At 46.8% G+C, this 12,500-nt stretch overlaps 1 protein-coding gene across 1 annotated transcript in view; it reads left to right on the top strand.

Annotated features, from left to right (window-relative positions):
• The window catches only part of TTC9 (tetratricopeptide repeat domain 9), a 32,293-nt gene that overhangs the window by 1,480 nt on the left and 18,313 nt on the right, over positions 1-12,500 (top strand). The gene's annotated exons all lie outside the window — the stretch shown is intronic.

The following is a 12,500-nucleotide window of genomic DNA, read 5'->3' as shown; positions in this document are numbered from 1 at the left end:
GGGCACCCGCACCCACCGCATGCCCAGTGGCTGCTCTCCTCGGGTATCATTGGCACCAGAGCTCGCCCTCACCTTGCCCTCAACTGACCGCATCCCAAAGGCTAAGGTCCTTCCCCAAGTTCCCTTGGCCTCGGTAGCAAAGGGCAGTTTGCCACGAGCCTTCAGCATCTTGAGCAAAATGGATTCCAAAATGCCACTTTCTTCTCTCTCAGCTCTGCTGGGGCCCCCGGTTGCCAGGTGAAGAGAGCGATCTCAAAGGGAAGCTAGTTCATGGTTGAGCTTGAGCTGTGTGTAACATCCTCCCTCCCTGTAGCGCTGGTCCTCTCCCCAGCTGGCTGCTGGGCCTGATTTGGAAAAAGGGGACCCTTCTGTTGGGATGAGAAGGTGAGATATACATTCCAGAGTTCACTTTGGGGATTTAGGTCAAAGTCAGACATTTTTAAAAAATTTAACTTTGCCACAGGAAAATGTAAAACCTCACAAACAACAACAACAAAAACAAAAGGAAGAGTCTGGGTCTTTCCAGGGCCTTCCTGTGAGAAGGTGGGAGATGTTGGCAGACGCAATGACCTTATATTTGAAAGGCACTCTCTACTCCTCTCTCACCCCATTTGATGGGATTTGGGCATGGTCCAGCTCCTCTGGCCAAGTAAAAGGCCATTCCTCCTAGTTCCTAACCCTTGAAGTTGCCTAAAACTAGCTCCGGACAGTTGGAGCAGAGTCACTTTGCGAGAGTGACTGGGTGTGGCTGGGGATGGTGGATGTGTCTGGGGTGCAGGCGGTCGGGGCATGAAAAAAACCTGGCAGTGATTCTGCTCTGTTCCCTTTGAGGTTGCTAGTGCCAGCCTGCCTCTGTCTTCCCGTGATGCCATGTCCAGGATCATCCCGACCCAGGCAAAACCCAGCCACTTTATGAATTGTAGTTTGCAAATGTAAAGGATTAATAGACTGGTGGTAGTAGCGGCCGTAAAAATGGTGGTGCTAGCAGTGATGGGGGCAGATAAAGTAGTGGTATAGCCAGATGGACTCTCTTGGTCCATCGTAACGTACAGCTTGATTCTCTTTATTTCCTGTAAGTCTCTGGCATCCTTGCTTCCGCCTGATGAATAGTTAAAGGGCAGAGTGGCCGTGGGTGGAGGAAGAGGCACTCTGGATCACTAATGCGGCAGTTTCAGAGTGGTAATGGAGTCTTAATATTTAGTGTTGTCCATGGGCATTCTAGGCTTGCCCCTCACCCCACGCTTTTGGCTGCTGGCCTGTGGCTAGGACTGCCCATCTCCTACCACAGAAGTGGTTACATTTCCATGGTGAAACCAAAGACGTGTCCTGGGTCAGGCGAGCCCAGTCAGGGTGGGGCTCAGGTCCCACCAGCTCCTCCCCACCCTCCCCACCCCCACCCCCCACCCGCGCCCCAGGCACTTTGGAAAACTTCTGTGGTGGGAGAACGGGGAGTACAGGAGCAGATTTCCCCACTGCTGCCTTCTCCAGTACTCACCACTCTTCATATTAATACTTTATTGTGTGCACTGCGCTGGGCACTTTACGCACAATGTGCTTTTTAATTTTTTTTTTTTTTAATGTTTATTTATCTTAGAGAGAGAGAGGGAGACAGAGAGAGACAGGGCGCGAGTGGAGGAGGGGCAGAGAGAAAGAGAGACCTACAGAATCCGAAGCAGGCGCCAGGCTCTGAGCTATCAGCACAGAGCCCTACTCGGGGGCTCAAACTCACGGACTACGAGATCATGACCTGAGCCCAAGTCGGACAGCTAACCGGCTGAGCCACCCAGACACTCCAATGCACTTTTTAATCTTTACACCAACTTGCTAAGAGATTGTAGAGAAACAAAACAAAACAAAACAAAAAACAACCCAAGGTTCCAGAGCCATTCAAGTTCAAAATCAATGTACTTGTCATCACACCTTGATGCACAAAGTCAGTGTCTCTAGGCCTCTGTCTCCCTGAATCCAGGGTCAGGTGGGCTTTAGAGCCCTACCCTTGAAAAATTCTGTTGGGGGATCTGAGCCCTGGTAACCAGGAGGAAGTAATACAGTACTTTAATTCAAAAACCTGATAGGGCTATTTCTAAATATTTTCAATTTTAATGAAAAAGAAAAGAAGAGTAATTACAAGCTGAGCAGTCGTGTCAAAGCCAAAATCTGTATACTGTATAGAAAATTCAGCTGGGAGAGGGGATCCTGGAAGTCACCTGGAGAGGGAGAAGCCTGATGTTGGTTTCCTTTGGGATAATGCATTAAATCTGTTACTACGATCTCAGAAATTCTAGCTAATAGGAAAGTATCCTTTCTTGTCAGATTACAAAAGTAATCCGTACCTATAAAGTGTTTTTTTCTTTTAGAAAATATAAAAAAGTTTAAAGAAGAAAATACCAAATTACCTTTAATCCCACCACCTAAAGGCATTCCTTGTGATGTATTTTCTCCCTGTGTTTTTTTTCCTACACATAAACGTAAACTGCTCGCAAAGCAAGGACCTCCTTTTTATTTCCACTTACCATTATGCCAGGAACACTGTTACGTTTCATTAAAATATTGTTGTGAAGATTGTTCGAAATGGGAACATGAACATTTTAAGTGTGGGTTTACAATTATCATCGGATGGCAAGGGAAGAAAAGATCACTGTTATTGTTGTCAGTGACACAACAGTGCAGTGTCGCCCATAATGTACCCTGTCCCCCTCACGCCTGCTAATAGGAAGGAGACAGCAGCTGCACATTCTTTCTGGCAGAAAGGCAACTGACCCCTCCATCTGGGCCACAGTGCCTGCTGAGTGGCCCAGCCAGCTCCTGGTGGAAGCAGCCTGAAGATGTTCGTGCCCACAAGGATCTATCCTCCTATGATGTCCTATGGACGTCAGCTGTCCATAGAGGGAGATGTTTGGGAACTTGGACTAGCCCAGAAGTACCTAGAGGATTAGGCTCTGTTGCCGAGGGCGTCTTCGCACCAAATAAAATGCTGCGGTGAGGCTTCTGGAGAAAACTTAGGTCTGATGAACCCTGGTACTCTTCATGGAAGGCTCTAAGAGAATAACAAGAGGGCAGCTAGAATGTGCTAAGAAATGCTAGTCTAAAAATCCACTTAGATGACTCGAGGAGGTCGCATGAAGGGTGTGAGAGCAGTTATCAACGTGCCCATAGTTGTGGTCCATTCTGGCTTGGAGTCCCTCCTGATTAGGAGGGATCTGGCCAGTGCCTCAAGACCCCTGGATTTGATTTTACCTGTCTTATTCTTCAAGGAATTAAAAAAAAAAAAAAAAAGATGGGAAGCATCCTGTTCTTTCAGAATTTCAAATGACTTTGACACAGTGATTGAAAAGATCTTCTGACCTGCCTGGGGAGACACAGGAATCTAATCCTTACCAAAGCTGCCAAGGAAGCCTGTGTTGGCCTGGTGATCGACTCTTGTTGACCTTGAACAAGACACAAGACTCCCCTGGGGCCTTGGAATGTTTTGTGCAGAATCTCTTGAAAGGCAGGGCCTTTAGCTCTACATGATTCCTGTGGGGCTGTGGTGGCCCCAGCTGGGGTGTGATCAAAAGGTTGCAACATGTAATGACTTTGTTGGTATTTTCAAATGATATTCGAGACTCAAATGCCAGTGGTAAAGATGAGTGCCAACAGGCCATGGCATTGGATCTGAAGGCTAGATGAGAGTCAGCTTGTGCCTCTATCACTGACATACCCTGGGACGTTGGTTAAGCCCATACCATGTCATTTTACCCATTTTCCCATCGATTTAGAGCTATGTTTCAGAGGTTTTTTTCATTTTTTTATTTTGCCAAAGGGACAGATAATATCCACTGATCCCAACTGAAGCCCCAGGACAGGGGTGTGACAAGGCCTAGAGGAGTCACACTGGGTAAAGGCCTGGGATGGACGTGCCTTAAAGCCACGAGACCAGAGCTGGCTACATAATTTATGGAGCCTAGTGCAAAATGAAAATGTGGAACTCCTTGTTCCAGAAGCAGGGAGAAAGTATCATTAAAGGTGTTAAGAGATAAAGCTTTTTTCTTACTTTCAGGATCTGTCTTTCTCTCTCTCTTGACTTGACATGGTGCTTTTATTTGCTATTTAATGTCATTATAAGAAAGTTGAAATTTTAAATTATTGGCATGAATGTCACTGTTCATCTTTATATTGTGCGATGCTAGTTTTAAGCGCAAATGTGAAAGCACTTATGTTGTGCGTGAAATCACATAAATTACACAATTCACATTTTGTAGCTTATACAGGCATATGTAGTTTATTCTTGCTAGAACAGTGGAGATGCTGACAAAGCAAAATCAACTGGCTTTATTTCATTTCTTTGTATGCATTCTTTTTTTTTTAATGCTTTTTTTCTAAGATTATTATTTTTTCTTTGGAGAGAGAGAAAACGATCTGGGGAGCAGGGCAGAGGGAGAGGGAGAGAGAACCCTAAGGAGGCTCCGAACTCAGTGGGGAGCCTGACCTGGAGCTTGATCCCACGACCTTGGGATCCCGACCTGAGCCGAAATCCAGAGTCAGACGCTCAACCGACTGAGCCACCCAGGCACCCCTCTTTATATACATTCATCATGTGTGCACTTTCCACCAAGTTTGGCTTTCTACTGACTAGGGAAAGGAACAGGAACTATTCCCTACTCTTACCCTACTCTTTGCTTCTGTGTCATCACTTTCAGCACAAGTGGTTGGCTAGTATCCAGGGAAGTGACATAAGTAAGAAAGGATATGAGGGGACTTGAGGTCATTTGTGCTTCTCACTGCTTTCTTTCTGCATGTGTAGCAATTTCTGGGTTGAATGAGAAGCATACCTCTTGGCGCTGTTAGCTGGTCTGCCTGCTGACTTAGTTACATCCTTGACAGTCTTACCTTGTACTCGAGCTGGGTCTTGATGAACTCTTTTTTTTTTTTTTTTTCAACGTTTTTTTTTTTATTTTTGGGACAGAGAGAGACAGAGCATGAACGGGGGAGGGGCAGAGAGAGAGGGAGACACAGAATCGGAAACAGGCTCCAGGCTCCGAGCCATCAGCCCAGAGCCTGACGCGGGGCTCGAACTCACGGACCGCGAGATCGTGACCTGGCTGAAGTCGGACGCTTAACCGACTGCGCCACCCAGGCGCCCCTTGATGAACTCTTAATGCACTGTGGGCCCGCTGGAATTCTGTGCTCATGGGGCATCATGACTGCTCTATGCAAGTGGGCCTGCAAAGAATGGCTGTGCCTGTCTCCTCTGCTCACATTTGTGCTTCATTCCCATCGAACTTCACTTACAAGACACAACTCCAAAGATAAAGTTGTTAGGAATTTCCAGGAAGCAACAGCAGAGCATTAAGCCCAGTGCAGGGCCCTTCTGAGCACAAGTCCTGTGTGATTGCATGAGTCACCCACCCTTGAAACCCCCCTCAGTGGAATACCAGAAGATGACTGACTGGGTGGATACATCTAAGGTGGAAAAAATTAGATATAGACTCTGAGGCAGGTTGTAAGACAAAGGGCACTCAACAGAAATTGATGTGGAGCCAGAGAACCAAATATAAAGATGGATGGATTACAAATGCAAGAATTCAGTGGTAAAAAGGGAGATGATGAGCTAGAGTCAACGTGTACCTCAGTAGCCAGAAGATGAGTTTTGGGGTTAAGAATTGGTCAAAGGAAGGGGAAAGAAGAGGGGTTTTCATGCTGAGATGCTCAGCCAAGAGCTTGCCATCTGGACAGGAGAGCTTGACCGGCCAAGCCATTGCTGGTTCAAAGCTGTTCCTTGGGCAGCATCTTTGCCAATAAATCTTTGCCTGTAAATGTGGCTTCTAAGATCGTGTTCCAGGAGAAGATGGGAGAATTGAAACTTGTAGGATGCTTTCAAGGAAAGAACGTTCTGAATGTAGACTTTGGGCTGAGTTTCAAGAGTGGATTCTGGGGGCACCTGGGTGGCTCAGTCGGTTAAGTGTCTGACTTTGGCTCAGGTCATGACCTCATGGTTCATGAGTTCGAGCCCTGCGTCAGGCTCTCCGCTTCAGATCCTCTGTCCCCCCTCTCTCTGCCCTTCCCCGTGTTCTCTCCCTCTCTCTCTCTCTCTTTCAAAAATAAGTAAACATTTAGAAAATAAAAATAAAATAAAGTAGACTCTGAAGGTCCTTAGTTTACCAGCAAGGGAAATGAGTTGGGTGGCTTTTCGCCGGAAACTCTTTAGGACACCTTAAAGTCAAAGTCCCTACAGCAAAAATACATGGGAGTGTCCCATCCAAGGCAAGGGGACTCAGCTGCAGTGAGGACAGGAAGGCCAAGATCTGGAGCATCCAAAAGTTGCTCCAGGAGCTTTACAAGTTGTGAGTGACCTCCAGATGGGATATTCCCTTCTTACAGCCCATCTCTTTCACCACCAGCCTATGTCTACTCCAAAAAGCCTGGATAAAAACGAAGTGTTTCAACCAACCCGCCATCAACTTCCGGTTTCCCCAGTGACTTTGGGAAGTCAGATGTTCATGTCGGGAACAGAGTTTTCCATTTTCACCAAAATGGTTAGTCCTGTCCCAACTACATAGCCACAACCTCTAGCACTGACAGTGGTACCAGACATAAAAAAGCCAAAGATAATGCTACAAAAGATGAAAGGAGTTTAGCCTTCTTGCTGGTGTTCACGTGACCTTGAAATCATTCATTAGCAATGTAAAACTCATTCCCTTTCTCTTATACATAGACATTTTCATGTCAGCAATAAAATGATGCCAACGTCTAGTAGGATCCAAACCAACACTTCCCAGATATTTTTGAAAACGAAGCAGGATGTGTAGTGCCAAGGAAGGTTGACTTGAACTAAAAGCATCTCCAGTTGAAATGGATCCAAGTGGACCTTCCCTTCCCTTTCTGCCAAAAGGACATTCAAAGAGTACTCAAGGGATATCTGGGTGGCTCGGTCGGTTAAGCATCTGACTCTTGATCTCAGCTGAGGTCTTGACCTCAGGTTGTGAGTTCAAGCCTGGCGTTGAGCTCCCTGCTGGGTGTGAAGCCTACTATGAATGAATGGATGCACGAACGAACGGACGAATGAATAAAATAGCGCTCAAGTTACAGACAAGGTTTACATGGAGGAAGCTCATAGGGCAAATGTTTCCCTTCCATGGTGTTTCTGTATATAAAGAACAAAAATTGAGAAGTGGTGCTAACTAGCTATCTTGAGAGTTATGTAAAACCAGAATTATGATTTCAGATTTGGTTGGGACCCCAAACCTTACTTACGTGTGTGAATTCCCTTGTCAGCCTGACCAACCTGGCATCTAGTATAAACTTAGGTACTTCCAACAATAGAGATACTCACCACCACCACAAAATAACAACTACAATAATAAAATTTTAGTAACAATCATGGAGCTAAAGACTACCATGACAAGCCCAATTCCTAGCACCAGGTTGATGTTTTAAGAATGTGTTTGAGGAGTGTCCTGGCGGCTCAGTCAGTTAAGTGATCCGACTCTTGATTTTGGCTCAAGTCAGGATCTCATGGTAGTGAGATCAAGCCCCGTGGCAGGCTCTGCACTGGGTGTGGAACCTGCTTGGGATTCTGTCACTCCCTATGTCCCCCCTCACCCCGCTCAAGTGCACACGTGTGCACTCACTCTGTCTGTCTCTCTCAAAAAACAAAAAAAAGAGAATGTGTGTGAAATAAGTGACAATGCTTATTCCAGCAGCTGTCTCATATTAAGGATACAGTAAACTCAATCATTCCATTAATATTAATTGAGCATTTAATATGTACTAGACCCAGGGCGTGGGGCCTGAGTATACAGGAATAAACATGAAGGACAAGGTCCTCCACCTTGTGTGTGTGTGTGTGTGTGTGTGTGTGTATGTGTGTGTGTGTGTATGTATACCACCTACATGTATATAAACATATGTAAATTACATATAATTTACACATTTATATTATAAGTATATTTATGTTTTTAATATATATAATTTCATTTGATCTCCCTTTGTGAGACAGAAAACTTAAACTTGGAATAGCTATGTCACTTATCTGTGGTCACATAGTAGTATGTGGCAAGCTGGGGTTTCTCATCTGCCACTCTGTAATTCCAAAGCCCATAGTCCTAACCGTTCACCTCACAGCCTCCATTTTTAGGAGTTTCTTCCTTAACTACTAAAATTTGTCTCCTTGAAATCCATCCATATTCTGTCTACCCTTGGAGGCAACATAGACATCTCACATAGACTACATCTCTTCACCTTTGTAGTAAGGACAAGCCTTGGCATTTAAAAAAAAACATTTTTTTTAAACGTTTATTTATTTTTGAGACAGAGAGAGACAGAGCATGAACGGGGGAGGGGCAGAGAGAGAGGGAGACACAGAATCCGAAGCAGGCTCTGGGCTCTGAGCTGTCAGCACAGAGCCCGACGCGGGGCTCAAACTCACGGACCATGAGATCATGTCCTGAGCCGAAGCTGGACGCTTAACCGACTGAGCCACCCTGGCGCCACAAGCCTTGGCATTTTTAAGGCAACTCACTTGCTCATCTTCCAGTCTTATGTTCTGTAGGTCAAACATCCTTTTGTTGTGATTGTGCCTTCTGTGATTAGGATTTCCATTCCATGACCATCCTGGGTGGTGAAGAGGCATTCTGTAACCTTGAATGAGAAGCATACCTTTTGGGGCTGTAACCAGGTCAGAATTTGCCTGGGTCTTTTGTCATTAGGAAGATGACCTGAATTTGTATGGACAGAGAGGTGTGAGGAGCCAGTGAGGCATAATTTCCAGTGAGCCTAAAGACTGCAGAAGCCCTACCCATACGTCCTCCTCTTTTCTGTCCCCCTTGCTCCAGTTAGGAGGTCCTGAGAAATTTAAGTGGAAGGGTTAAGAGCGGAAATTCATTTCAGCCATTACCATCTCAGTAATCACTTTGCGGACACAGTGAGAAATGACCCACTAGATGAATAGCATCTGGAATTATCCAAATGCATTACTCTAGACCTGGTCAGTTTTAATGTCATGAGAGGGATGATACCATCTTTTTAAAATATGTTTCAGTTTTAGTACCGAGTGAGGTTGGCCATGTATTATTTATTCCGTGGAGTGTGGGGCATTTGCAATCCTAACACCCCGGAAAGTACTATTTATTTTTTGGTTAGTGTCTTTATGATCGGCTGGTACTAGGTTCTGACTTTGTGGGTCCAAATGTCATCTCCCAAGAAACAAAAACAAAGAAGCCCCAAAGCCAACACTAAGGAGACCAGCTGGCCCTGTGTCTAGTGCAACACTAACTGAGGTAGACCCGCATGACATCTGGGGGCACATTCGCCACATATGTGAACTTGTTCGCAAAATCCCTGACCTTGATTTTCCTCACTTATTAAATGGGTATGGTCAGGCCGGCTTGACTCACAAGGTGAGGGCGAGGCGCAAGAAGATAATGTATGTGAATGTGCTTCCTAGCCTACAAAGCATTAGAAGTATAAATTGTTGTTTTAAGTGATATGAATTCGTCCTGAACGTTAGCAATGTGCCTCTGGTGTTGAGGAAGGGACGGCGTGTGTACTCAATGCTCCAGATTCTTATTTGGCCCCTGAATCTCAGAAATCCTGACCACGTGTATTGGTAGCTCAGACGCAGCAGACTGAGTATTGGAAGGAAACTCACTCATTCATTGAATCTTTACTGTTCACTGTGCAAATCGAAATCTTCTCTGTTCTCCTCCAAACATGGCACGGGGGCAGTGGGAACTAGGGTTCTAGTCTAGGGTCTGCTGCTCACTTGCTCCGTGACTGTGGACAAGTCACAGCACTCTAAGCCTCCGTTTCCCCAAATGTAAACAGTGGGGGTTGGGCCAGTGCCCTCACAAGTGCTGGACTGTCTAGGATTTTGAAGGCCTTTCGGCGACTCCCCCCACCCGTGTCCCAGCCTCTCTTTCTGGGAGCAGATTTAGGAAAGAGACAAGAAACAAGCTCTCTTTTATTCTAGTTTACTGGTATGTGCTGACAAATAGCCATGAAAAGATCTCGACTAAGATTTCCAAGGCAACCCTTGCAAATATGGGAGTAAACCGAAATAAGGGACCTCACAGCCTCCCAGGATGATAGAGTCAGACAGAGGGTCTCTGCCAGAAACCAGGGTAAGTGTTGGAAGCCTATTTAAAATGCCATCTGGCCCCTGGACTCTTAATGGATGTCACAAAATATCACCTGTTACTGCTCTATCTTCCCAGATTATTTCAAAATTCAGACTTCGATTTGGAGCAGGCAACAGTTGCTGGCTAAGTTAATAGCGTCTCAGACAGTTGCTGCCCTTGGCCCAAAGCTAAAGATCCCTCAGGAGTCTGGGGTACAGCCAAGCATTTGGGGATATGGTTCTGGGCCTCATGCTCACCCTGAGTCAGAAATGAGCTCCTTGCTCAAATGGATCTGCACCCTCAGGCTGTGGAGGCCGCTGGGTCATTGGGAACTCGTGTAGACTCTTCTTTACGCCATTATAGGGAAGAAGGGCTGTAGCCCTGTGTGTGCCAATGAGGATGGGAGGGAAGAGAGAGAACACAGAGGGACAGACACAGGGCAGTGTGGCCTCATGGGAGAGAACTTTACTTAGTATGACAGGATCTAGGTTTGAATCCTGACTTCCTGTGGACTCCTCCATTAACCCCAGGCAGGTCCTGACCTCTCTGAGCTTGTTTCCTTTATAGTATGGGAGTGATAATATGCAGCACACAGGACTGTGATGGTGATTGAAATGAAATGACACAGCAGGCATCATTAATAAATGATGGCTTGTGTAAATCTAACCCCTACTCCGGTAGGGACCAGGACGGGAAAGTATGTGAGATGGGAGGGACAAAGGACCCTGCAAAGGAGGTTATGGGGGCGTAGGGGAAGCAAGTGAGCAAACAGAGGAGGTCAAAAGAGAGGCCAGTGGCTTTAGGGCAGGGGAAGTGACCAAGGTGTAAACTAACAGCCTTCCGTGTGGGTGTTTCGAACCTGGTGCGTTCCTGGGCCCAGGAGGCTGAGTGAACAGGTAACCCATCAGGCTTCCTCTGAAGGGCAGCAGAGCCAGAAGCAAGGGCCGCCGGGACTTGGGGTCTGTGCCTTCTTGCAGCTTCTCGGGATACAGGTTGGTCCAGGAGACAGAAACTGCTGGGCTCTAGGCAGACGTGTTTCGGCATGAAACTGTATCAGCAAATAAGCCCCGGTTAGAGTCCGTTCTCTGCCATTTTCCATCCTCTACCTCAGGATCCTCTGACCGTCTCTTTGAACTGAATGAGTGGGGTTAGAACCTGGGCTCTCTCACAAGTCAGACCAGTTCAGAGTCTGAGAGCAGAGTGTAGGATTTGCCAGGGAGAGAAGACACATGCTGTGATCAGTTGGGTTCCCTGGGGAGCCTAATGAGCAAGAAAGCTTACTGGCGGGAAGGGGACACGGAGGAAGGCAAGGCCTCCTTGAGAGGAAGACATCTGAGGGAGAGGCTGTGAGGCCGGTAGCCTCAGGCCTGCTCTGTGTGCTCTGTTGTGCCACATGCTGGTGCCAGCTTCCCAAGCTTCCCTCCTGGCGTTCCACGAGGAAGGCCCTTGGCTTGCACAGGCATCCTGAGAGTGAACACACTAGCAGGCATGTCCCTTGGACTCTCCTGGTAATCCCCCCTTGCAGGCGTGCCTCCGCCATGATGCCCAGGGCCCTCTCTTGGCCCCAGGTCTTCCCAAGTCAGGGCCCCGGGAACAGGCAGTGCTTTCCACTCAGGACACCCTTCAGAAGCCTTCTCTGCACTCTTCTTTGGAGTTCTACCCCTGCTCTCTTTGAAGACATAATGGGCGGAGGTGATTTTTAACATAGTTTTCCAATTACAAAAGTGAAACGCCGTAATTGTAGAAGATGCTGCAAATAAAAGAAATTCAAAGAAGAGGCAACAACTCACTTGTCATCCAGCCATCCTGTCAACTCTTTTCTGTTTGGGTTGATTTCCTCCCAGTCTTTCTTCTGTGTCCATATAAACATGTATCAGCTAGCCCACTTCAAGGTCCACCTTTCTCCAGTTTATTTAGGAAGGAAGGGGTTTGTCTCATTTGTGCTGGGGCTGCCCCCGGGGACCCCTGACTTCCTTACCCTGTCCCCGCAGGATGCCGCTCACTCTCCCCGGGTGTCAGCCAGGGGGCACTTCTTCCCTTTGTGGCCTCTTCCCTTTCCCGTCCTGTGCTACCACCCCATCAGGCTGTACAGTTACTGAAGGTTGCGGGATCCAAAAGGGTTTACATCTCAAAAACTGAATATTCAAAATTCTTTTTCTTTTTTAAAAAAAATGTTTATTTATTTTGAGAGAGAGAAAGAAAGAGAGCACGTGCAAGCAGGGGAGAGGCAGAGAGTGAGGGAGAGAGAGAGAATCCCAAGCAGTCTCCACACCATCAGCATGGAGCCCAATGTGGGGCTCGATGTCACGAACCATGAGATCATGACCTGAGCTGAAATCAAGAGTTGGACGCTTAACCGACTGAGCCACCCAGGTGCCCCCTTCAAAATTCTTTTTCTTTTCT

The sequence above is a fragment of the Panthera uncia genome (assembly GCF_023721935.1).
Source record: "Panthera uncia isolate 11264 chromosome B3 unlocalized genomic scaffold, Puncia_PCG_1.0 HiC_scaffold_1, whole genome shotgun sequence".
NCBI lineage: Eukaryota > Metazoa > Chordata > Mammalia > Carnivora > Felidae > Panthera > Panthera uncia.
Note: the sequence above shows the minus strand (reverse complement) of the source record. Positions and strands in the feature narration are given on the sequence as shown.